The sequence below is a fragment of the Salvelinus namaycush genome, chromosome 13, assembly GCF_016432855.1.
Source record: "Salvelinus namaycush isolate Seneca chromosome 13, SaNama_1.0, whole genome shotgun sequence".
NCBI classification, from domain to species: domain Eukaryota; kingdom Metazoa; phylum Chordata; class Actinopteri; order Salmoniformes; family Salmonidae; genus Salvelinus; species Salvelinus namaycush.
In genome coordinates this window covers 21434084-21444848 of record NC_052319.1, presented here as the reverse complement: position 1 = coordinate 21444848, position 10765 = coordinate 21434084, and the positions used below count along the sequence as shown (strand labels likewise).

Genomic DNA, 10765 nt, shown 5'->3' with positions numbered 1-10765 from the left:
AGATACAATAATATTCACCATGATGATGCAAATTTAAGTTGTTTATAATAATACAGTATTACACACTTCTTATTGTCACCTTCCCTTCACCTAACTACAGCTTTTGCAATAAAGAAAATACCATGATGAGCAAACTAAGTATTTTGTACATAACTTTTGATCAATCACCGCTTTGCAACTTTCATGAAATGAAATAAAAAGGTTGGCTGTCTCACTTTTTTGCTCGTTAGTGAATTAGCTTGCATGTTTTTGGGCAGCACATCCAATTTGTGCTGCCTTACATCGATGGGTCCTGTTTTGGCTGTTGAAGTGCACTTGTAACCTCATCAGTTTGGTCAGCCTTTACAACAATTAAATTATTATTTTGGTAGGGGAGGAAGACACCTGGCCGCAATACACTCACGGTGTTCTGTAAATTGACCAAAACTTAACAGTCTCCGTCTGCCCTAGACAATTATGTACACTGTACAGGGCATAACCGTCTCAAAATGCCAAGCAGACATGTACTGTAAAAGTATCCTAGTTCTCCTTTAGTAAAGTACTACAAATTTGGGCATGTGGCTTTATAAGGTATGCTGTGTGTGTGCCTTGGTACTTAAGTACAGTATCTGGCAACTATTCCCATCTGCTTAACAGTTTCAAATCGCAAAAAAATGTTTTTTGTTTTCAAATGGGGCCATCATCCTTTTACAAGTATGTTAATTGTATTTTATTGTGTGTAAGGGAAGCCAGTCATTTTGTTACAGACATAAAGTACTGTATTGGCTGATGACTCATGAAGATCTGGCTCATTTACTGTCCACATGATCTACTGATGATGGTATTCCTAGAAATCTGTTCACTATGCATGTTATTATTTGTGTTTGTTTTGTCATGTAAGAGTCATATCTGTATTTATATAATTGTTTTATTTTGTTTTTCATGACAACTTGTACAGAAAGGTTTCGTTAACATCCACCTGTGATAGATGATTTGCAACAATGTACATTTGTTTGCTCTAGAAATAAACAACCATGAAAGTTGATTCACTTTTTATAATATACTTTATGTAGGTTGGTCTTTGTATATTTAGTTGATCCACTTTGACTCGAGGCAGCAGTATCAGTAGCATTGTTTGCAGTTGGATTGCTCAGTCTCCCGTTCATTTACAGAGTTGAGTGCCGAGGTGTGTTAGTTCTTCTGTCTAAATATTAACCAGCCGTGTTAGCCACATTTTTTGTTACATGAAGATAGATCTGACTGTGCTTGTCATTAGAAAAATAAGATTTGATTTTAGGCTACCACTACCAACGGGGCAGGAGAGGTGGGTCAGTGTTTGTATCCCAAATAGCACCCTATTCCCTACATAGTGCACTACTTTTGACCACAGCAATATGGGCCCGGGTCAAAAGTAGTGCACTATGTAGGGAATAGGGTGCCATTTGGGACACAAACAGTGAGTCCCACTCTGCTTCTCAAAGGTTATGTGAGGTGTCCTAATACATTGAAAGTGATGTCATAGCGGGTATATAAGCCTGTAGCAGGGAGCTGGCCAGCAAAGGTCTGAGAGAGCTAGCAGACCTACCTGTGGAAGTGAAAGATCAGGGTGCCATATCCAATTCCCATTCTCTGTTTCTGAGGATACCATAGACGCTGCACTGGAAAACATGTTGTTTTGGCACAACCAGCCCAAGCACTACCATCAGCATTCAACTGCAAGTTATATTCGGTAAGTGGACATCTCCAATCGGGAAACGTTTGTATTTTTAGGAGACGTTTTTATCATCAGAAAAGTTTCATGCAATAGAGAAAAACGTGACTTTTTTTCTTAAATGCTTTATTTGAAGGGGACTGAAAGCAACAATAATTGTTTATTTGCGCACTAAGGCCATGACACCCTCGACAATTTAAACTTGTTTTACCCATTTCACCATTATCACACTTGAGTCTTGCTTGCATGAACTTTGGCCGAGGCCTTGCAAATTGACCTATTCCAATGCATTTCAGATATAAATATAATGTAGACATCATATGCCTAAATCATTTCATGCAATGTGATTATGCATCATACAAGTTGTTTTTTTTACCTACTTTTGCACCTTGGCCAAGAGGTGCTGATGAGATCAATCTCTGGCTGACCATTGAGAAGCCGCCGACTTATTTGTGATTAGATAAATCTTCTAATGAGCAACCACACCTCCCCCCCCCCCCTCTTTTTCTGTTCTCTCTAGAGATATTTTGTCACCTTTCCTGAAACACGATGAGGAATGACACGCAACAGAAAATGGCGACAAACTGTTTCCTTTTCAATATGTTCTCTGTGCAGCAACCTCGCCTGCTGTAAAACAGCAGGATGAAACTCTGACTTATCTAAACCAAGGTAGCTATCTTTCTTTATTACTAAATGCACATGTTGTTGGATGGGATTGAAGAACTAATTTCATTGAGTGTTGGCCCACTCAGAAGAACATTCTCCCTCAGCACAGATAAAATGTGGAAAAAAACATCCTTCTTAAACAAAACTGCATCACACACAACTTCAAGCTCATCTTTAGGCAAAGTAAGTTAATGTATTGGTCATATTCTCTCTCTTGTATATGTTTATATGATATTACTATTGCACAGAAGCACTTGCTTGCTAGGATGTATATTGTAACAGTAAAGCTTTGCAGTTTACAATTGGCAGGCTCAACCATAATGTGGTTGAAAACCTTTGGAGGATACTGCAAGGGCTCTCTAGAGGCACCACCTGATTTTTAAAGTAAAAAAAAAAGAAAAGGTGTTGAATTGAATACATTCCTATTCCTACACTGCCCCTTTCTCTGATTAATTTATTTCACATTTTTCCATTTTAATGAGGTTTGTTTTAATGTTTAAAAATGTAGGTCAGTCCTACGAAATCCGTATGGTTAACAGAAAACTAGTGTAGTATACAGATATAAGCAGCAAATGTTTAAAGGTAGGTTAATTGTATTGTGTATGTATTTTTGACTTTCATGTAACCTATTCCCTGACCTTTTTTTCTCTATCTGTTTATGTATCCTCCATTTCCTGAAACTGTCAACACACAGGTGACTCATCAGTCCTCTTCTTTCCACTTCAGCGTTTGAGCAGGTGCCATCTTTGAAGACTTGGTACTATCATCCAACTTCTCCCCTTCTGAACATAGACACCACTACACACACCACTCAGTTCAGCTTACCCTACAACACACCAGCTTCATCACACAACACATCACGTACCTTCTAGTTGTCTTATTTGCTCTTTTTGCATATGTCTATCTTACGTACAATTCTGCTTTATGGGACAATTCTGCTTTCTGGGACTTATAACGTTTTACATATTTTTACGTTGTTGAAATGTAAAACGAGTGTTTTATCTTATAGCAAGGAAATTAGGACAATCCTTTGTTTATATCTTCAGTAAGACACTTGTTGTTTGTTGTAAAGGAAACCTTGTTTAACTTTATTTCATTATTTGAAAAAGAACAAGTGGTATATTTGGTTTATGAATAACACCCATTAGTACAACTCAAGTTGCAACTGTGTGCACATTTTGTTGCAGGTTGTTATAATATGTTGGTTCTATGTTTGTTTTTTAAGTGATTTCAATTATGGGAGTCAAGACTTTGACATACCTTTGTCTATCACCATTGAAATTCAATCAAATTACTTTCTTTAAGACAAAGGCTGATATGCATATGCAAAAATTAAGTCATTTGATTGAATTTAGACATGTCCGAATACACAGCTTCATCAACTTGAAAGTTCCGTGTCGTCAGGCTGTCAGGAAAGGACCGTCAGATTTCGGTTGTGCTCAATGAAGCAATCTAACAACACTAGAATGGAACAGGTGGAACTTGTACAAACATATGACATGTTTGGTGTGTCTATGGCCTTGGGCTCTGGGCAGCCATGCATGAGTCTCCGTGTAACAGCCTGAAATGAACGGAAACAGGTTGTTTTTACAGGTTGTTCATTTTACGATTTGTTTTATCTTAGTAGGTTTAGTGTGCAATTAACTTAATACTAATGCAACAGCGAGGAGAAACATGAATTGATGTCCTTTTGTATGTGTGGAAACAATAAGAAAGTATGTATAGACAGTTATCTACTCTGTTGTTAACTCTCCAGACCAGTGGTTTAAACATTCAACGCTGTATGTATGTGCTTAGCAAAAAGTTCTCAAATGGTGACATTTCAAACTGCTACTATTGATTCCTCACTAACGTCTTAATAGCACTCATAGATGTTTTTATCCCACAGCATCTGTCAACAAATAATTGTGTTATAAAGGCAGTTATTTACTTCACAACAATCAGACATAATGGACTCCTATGGCTTTAAAGCCGGAATCCTTAATGGCGAAACATTCATCGGACATCATCGCGCGGTGTATTTTTATTTTACCATGCTGCGCGACGCTCCTTAGTTCGCCAACAATAGCAATGGTGGTGGGGCAGCCCGTGGCGCTGTTTCCCCCTTCTGCGGATTCCATCTTTAACGGCAGCATTATCTCCCTTGATATGTTTTTACTCTGTGGGAATCTGTAGGCTGTTCTTTTAAGTGTTACTCGTATGAGCTGAAGCCATGGGTGATGAAATCCATAGAACTTCCACTCCTTTAATGCTGCCTGACGAAATGATCTGTAAATGGTTCTTCTGGGGGATTGTGTGTAGCTTTTCGCACTTTGCCGAACGACATGGTGATTGGCCACATGCGAGGCTGCCTTGCTTAGGCACTGTGCTTCGTACTAATGCTTTGTCCTGCTTGTCCACAGAGCATTGTGCATGTGGTGTTTCACGACTTCCGCCTGCAGTACACAGGACATCAGCAGCTGGAGGAATGAAGATGGAACATACCGGGACAGGATCTGGATATAGGTCAGTCTGGTTGCCTGCAGACCAGAGAACGTCTTAAGTAAAGTCTGACCACAGTCTATGTTTGATAATTGACCTATGATATCTGAGGATTTCTACATTACCTTTGTATCAACTTTATAACAGGTCTGATATTGAAGTGTAATTACTATTCAGTTATTAGGTATTTATCATTTTAACTAGTAATTTCTAAGTAACTACCTGGTAAAAGGCGGGGTGTAAAATAGAGCGTTACAATTCCTTCTTGCCTGCTGTGATTGACTGATTTATTGATTGTGTCCAGATATTCTCCTCTCTGTGGGTGTCGTCAAGCCTCGTGCCCACTCGCTGCAGCTCAACACTGTAAAGTTTCTCTGGGATCATGTCAAGAACGCATCCGTCTTCATTCAGGTAACACGGTCAAATATCTTTATTGTCCCTGCTTTCTAGCTTATTTGGGTCCAGAGGTGGAATTGGGATTAAAGTAAAATCACGTTGACATATAAAATGTGTTTTTTTAAGGTGAATTTAAGGAATTTCTAAAGTATTTGTGAGTTCCCACTTCCCAGAGTGACTATTTTCCAATCCCACACGTCTCTTGCATTTGAAATTCTTATTACCATATTTATAGAATGACTCATGGATTGTGTATGTTGTATGTTTGTTTGTGTGCAGGTCAACTGCATTGGCACCGAGTTAACCCCTAGGAAGCATGGTGGGGAGAAGCGAGTGCCCTTCCGTATCCAGATAGACACCTTCACTCAGAACGAACATGGAGAGTACCTGGAGCATCTGCATTTCTCCAGCTGTCAGGTCCAGGTCTTCAAGGTAAAGGGTCTCTTACTGGGTGTGGGTGGGAGATATTTGTTCATTTATTTTCTTTCTGTACTTAACTAATGTTTTCTTGTCTTCTTGAAGACAAAAGGAGCTGATCGCAAACTGAAGACTGACAGGGAAAAGATTGATAAAGTCCCATTAAGACAGGGAGAAATATCATCCCTCTCATGAAACCACCATGCTTACAGAGGTAAGGGACCTGACACTGTGGTCGTGTGTCTCTTGACTAGCTATTCTGTCATAACATGTTAATATGTTGCTTTAGTCCACTAATTTTGTTGTTGGACTCCGTAGTTGAATGTCACTCTAACTAGCCCTTGATACAGTTGTCTGTTAATGATTTGGACAGTTAGGGTGTCAGTGCCTTGTCTTTTGGCATCAGCCAACATGCAGGAACCAATAGTGCTTGTTGTTCCAGAACAAATAGTGATTGTTTTCTACTAACCTGGTTTTGGTTTTCTAGGATTTCCCACCTATGTCTGTGTCAGACTACAATCACAATGTTCTAGTAAAACATGAACCAGACTTGCCACTCTCACTGCCAGGACCATCTTATTAAAGTTTTTCTGCCTCTTTTGTTTCAGTGTTCCCTTTGGCCTGATGCCCCAAATCTCGGTAGCACTAACTGCACTCCTTTCCCAGCCTACCACAGCTCCCCTACTTCATGTAGCTTCACTGATGGGTAAAACTAAAGTTTCAAGTTTTATTAGTCAAATGTACAAGATACACATGGTATACACCGTCCAACGAAATGCTTACTTTCAGGTTCCTTCTCGGCAGTGCAACAACATTAAAAAGTAATAAAATATAAGAATACGAACATAAAGTAAATGGCTCAGTAGAATAGAACAATCTTCTTCTTTTTTTTATGCTCTCTACTTGTCAGTGTTCTAAACGGGACATTATTTGTATTTCTACTTAAACATCCAAAGGCTATCAGATAGAATTCATAGCAAGCAGACTCATAGGAAAATGTGTAGAGTAGATTGAGATTAGCTTTAAAACTACACATTTTCCTCTATGCCCAATGGCAAAATGTGTAGAATTGCCGGAAATTAGCTTTAAAACTGCAATGTTTTCTCTTTGCCCCATGGCATTTTTTTATTTTTATTGCAGGAAGTTAGCATAAGTATAATACAGGAAGGCACAATTTATAGTCCAATAATTACATGTGTTTTGGGGAAGGGGGGATTGGGAGGCAAGTGTTTCAATTGTGCAGTATTTAATTAGCAATAATAATAATAATAAGTCTGGTAGCAGCAGGTGTGTGCATGCGTGTGTGTGTGTGTGTGTGTGTGTGTGTGCGTGTGTGTGCATGCGTGTGTGCACACATTTTACTATACTTGTGAGAAACCAGAAGTAGTCACAAGAATAGTAAACCAACTACAATTCAGAGAAGTGAGGAGGCTATTTTAGGCTTAGGTGTTAGGTTTAGGGTTAGAATTATTGTGGATGTGGGTTGTGTCTGTGAGTGAGTGCATGTGTGCTAACGCCTTTCCTATCTGGATGTATCTATTTGCATCTTTGTCAGTTCAGTTGCACAATCCATTTTGCAAAGAATCCTTATGTAGGAATCCTTATGCCAAACGCAACGACCCCACTTACGTTTCTTCTCCATAATGAGTCTGGATATGATCTCCTTCCCAACTACTTCTCAAATACAAGCACATTTAAGCTGTTCTAATTGGTCCCAGAAACCGATGGATTGGGCCAGAGCCTTAACACACATGGGTAAAGCTGCATTTCAGAAATAGTCATTGGCTTTGATGCTCTGATTGGTTAGAAACGATCCAAACGCTGATGACTTGTTTTGTACAATGCCCCTCACTTTGACGTCAGCAGAAAGGACTTCTGCGGTGGTAGTCAAAGACTGAATGTATGTTGCGATAAATGGATTTAGGGAGGGAGGGAGGGAGGGCGGACGGGCGGAATAAAATTCAGTATGAGTCGTCAGGCAAATGTAGGACGAGGTCTCAGTTCAGCCAAATTAGATCCTCCATTATCTACCGTCCAATCCATTGGAACTGCCTATTTGCACTAGTCCGATCAGCACAAATCATTACTCCATGACCCAACTCTTGTTCTCTTCCCTGTTTGTGTTACACTTTACTTTTATAGCAACAGCTCTCCAATCCAGCAGGGGGAGCTGATTCTGTCTGGCTGCTCTTCTGAGTAAGTAACAGCAGGAGTAGTATTAATGCCATTGCTCTCATCTTTTTAGGCGATTGTTTGGAGACGATGGGCAGTCAGTGGGTGCTATAGTTAGTTATTTCAATGGCTCTTCTTCTTTTTGACATGTAGCACCTTGTGCCATCGTCCTCACCGCAGGACACGCTGCAGTGGCTTCAGTGTCACAGGTTTCCGCCTTTCTGTAGGATCTTCTCCACTTTCTCAGATACTCTACAGTGTGTGTGTGTGCTCATTTTTAAAGTGGGCTGCTCATTTGATGACTACACAGAGCGGGCCTTTGCCGAGAAGCTGTTTAAGTACCAGCCCATCGCGGTACGCTTGGACAGCCTAGGGTGTAGGTGCAAGCTGGTGGCGCTGATATTCGGCAGTCTCGGCCAGGTACACAGGCTTGCAGTGCGCGGGCTCCAGATTGCAGGCCTGATAAAAACTAGGGCAAAGCAATTGGCTAGGTACTGCTCTCTTTCATCTGTCGTGGGCAGCCTAGCTGTTTGGAGAAGGTGCTTTCTGTACCCGTGCCATGCATACAGGGACCTTTGAAATGTTTGGATCCTTTTTTTGTACATTTGATTGGTGGATTCAAATAAGTATTTAAAGTGTGTGTGTGTGTGTGTGTGTGTGTGTGTGTGTGTGTGTGTGTGTGTGTGTGTGTGTGTGTGTGTGTGTGTGTGTGTGTGTGTGTGTGTGTGTGTGTGTGTGTGTGTGTGTGTGTGTGATTCATCTAATGTAAGACTTAACCTACTGTTAGTTTGTTCCTGTACACGGTTGCCAGAAAATTTGCTTGATAATGTTATGTTTGTTTCTAAGTGTCAGCTGTCTTTGTATCTTTTTGTTTTGATGCCCAGGGGTTGATGTTTGAAGGACTTTTCCAGTGAAAATAAAATATATAGGTTAGGAAATGTATTTTTCTTCTTTTCTATTGAAATAATTCACCCATGAATTGCACTCCGATGACTGTCAGACACATCTACAAATCTATAATTGTTTCTCACTTTCTAATGCTAAAGGCCTTTGGAGAAAATAACCTGGGATCCTCAACACTGGGGCCCCACAAGGGTGAGTGCTCAGCCTCCTCCTGTACTCCCTGTTCACCCATGACTGCGTGGCCATGCACACCTCCAATTCAATCATCAAGTTTGCAGACGACACAACAGTAGTAGGCTTGATTACCAACAACGACGAGACAGCCAACAGGGAGGAGGTGAGGGCACTTGAGTGTGGTGTCAGGAAAACGACCTCTCACTCAACGTCAACAAAACAAAGTAGAGGATCAGGAAACAGCAGAAGCAGCACCCCTCTATCCACATCGACAGGACAGCAGTGGAGAAGGTGGAAGGTTTTAAATTCCTCGGCGTACACATCACGGACAAACTAAAATGGTCCACCCACACAGATAGTGTGGGGAAGAAGGCGCAACAGCGCCTCTAACTCAGGAGGCTGAAGAAATTTGGCTTGTCACCTAAAAACCCTCTCAAACTTTTACAGATGCACAATTGAGAGCATCCTGTTGGGCTGTATCACCGCCTGGTACGGCAACTGTTGTTTTGCACACATGGTCCTGTTTTATCAAAATGCTGTGCTGATCAATGGGCAGTTCATTACCTCCGTGAAATGAACATGTATACTGACCAAAAATGTAAATGCAACATGTAATGTTTTGGTCCCATGTTTCATGAGCTGAAATAAAAGATCCCAGAAATGTTCCATATGCACAAAAAACTTATTTCTCTCAAATGTTGTGCACAAATTTGTTTACATCCCTCATAGTGAGCATTTTTCCTTTGCCAAGATAATCCATCCACCTGACAGGTGTGGCATATCAAGAAGCTGATTAAACAGCATGATCATTTCACAGGTGCACCTTGTGCTGGCAACAAACGGCCACTCTATGTGCAGTTTTGTCACATGACTACATTAAAAGATACAGTAGGCTACATAGGCCTATATATTTAAATCAATTTCATGTTCAATAAATGTAGATTTATTTTGCTAATTGTAGGCTACTGTATCTAATTTTTGCCTCACTTTCATGATGTGTAGGCCTAACAGCATGTGCTCAACGATGTGCCAAATATTTGATTTAGTGCATAGCCTAAGCATTAGAATAATCCGCCTCAATATTTGCAGCTATAGGTGATCATTTATTTCTAGGAGCTGATCCGTCGTATCTGATGTTAAGGTAAGATTTGAATGGAGAACACTGATCTGAGAGCAGTGCTGCCTTTCTTTGGATCCTATCAGTATCGACACATGCTTTAAAGATGCACTCATTGAACGTTTTCTGTACGTGGTGTTTTGAGAAACGTGAGTTCTTCGACCGTTATAGAAACAATGAATCATTAAAATCTCCTGCAGATCTATCACTCCAGTGTTTAATTGCTCAATTGTAATTACTTCTCCACTACGGCCTATTTATTGCTTACCTCACTAATCTTACTTCATTTGTACACACTGTATATATATTTTTTATTATTGTGTTATTGACTGTATGTTTGTTTATTCCATGTGTAACTCTGTGTAGTTTGTGTCGCACTGCTCTGCTTTATCTTGGCCAGGTCGCAATTGTAAATGAGAACTTGTTTTCAACTGGCCTACCTGGCTAAATAAAGGTGAAATAAAAAACACTTGTAAGCTTTCCATCGCTATTGGGAAAATTGCCCTGGCTATTACGTCATAGACATGGCTATTTGCATTTATACAAAACATATGGATTCTCCCTTTAAAGAGGGGAGGGGGGTGAAGTTTTGTTTCCGCTGAAATGCTCTGAATTTGTAAGGAGGAAACTGAGGAAAGGGATTGCCCAGAGGAGACAGACAGCGAAAGCCCACCCCGCACGCAGTTTCAGTATAATGTAACACATAATCGTTTAAAATACCTATTTTAACTAAGTCTTTGAAAATCTTT

At 40.2% G+C, this 10765-nt stretch overlaps 1 pseudogene; it reads left to right on the top strand.

The window, feature by feature from the left end:
- Positions 1–1532: 1532 nt before the first annotated feature.
- LOC120058322 lies at positions 1533–8991 on the top strand (annotated as a pseudogene).
- Positions 8992–10765: the final 1774 nt, after the last annotated feature.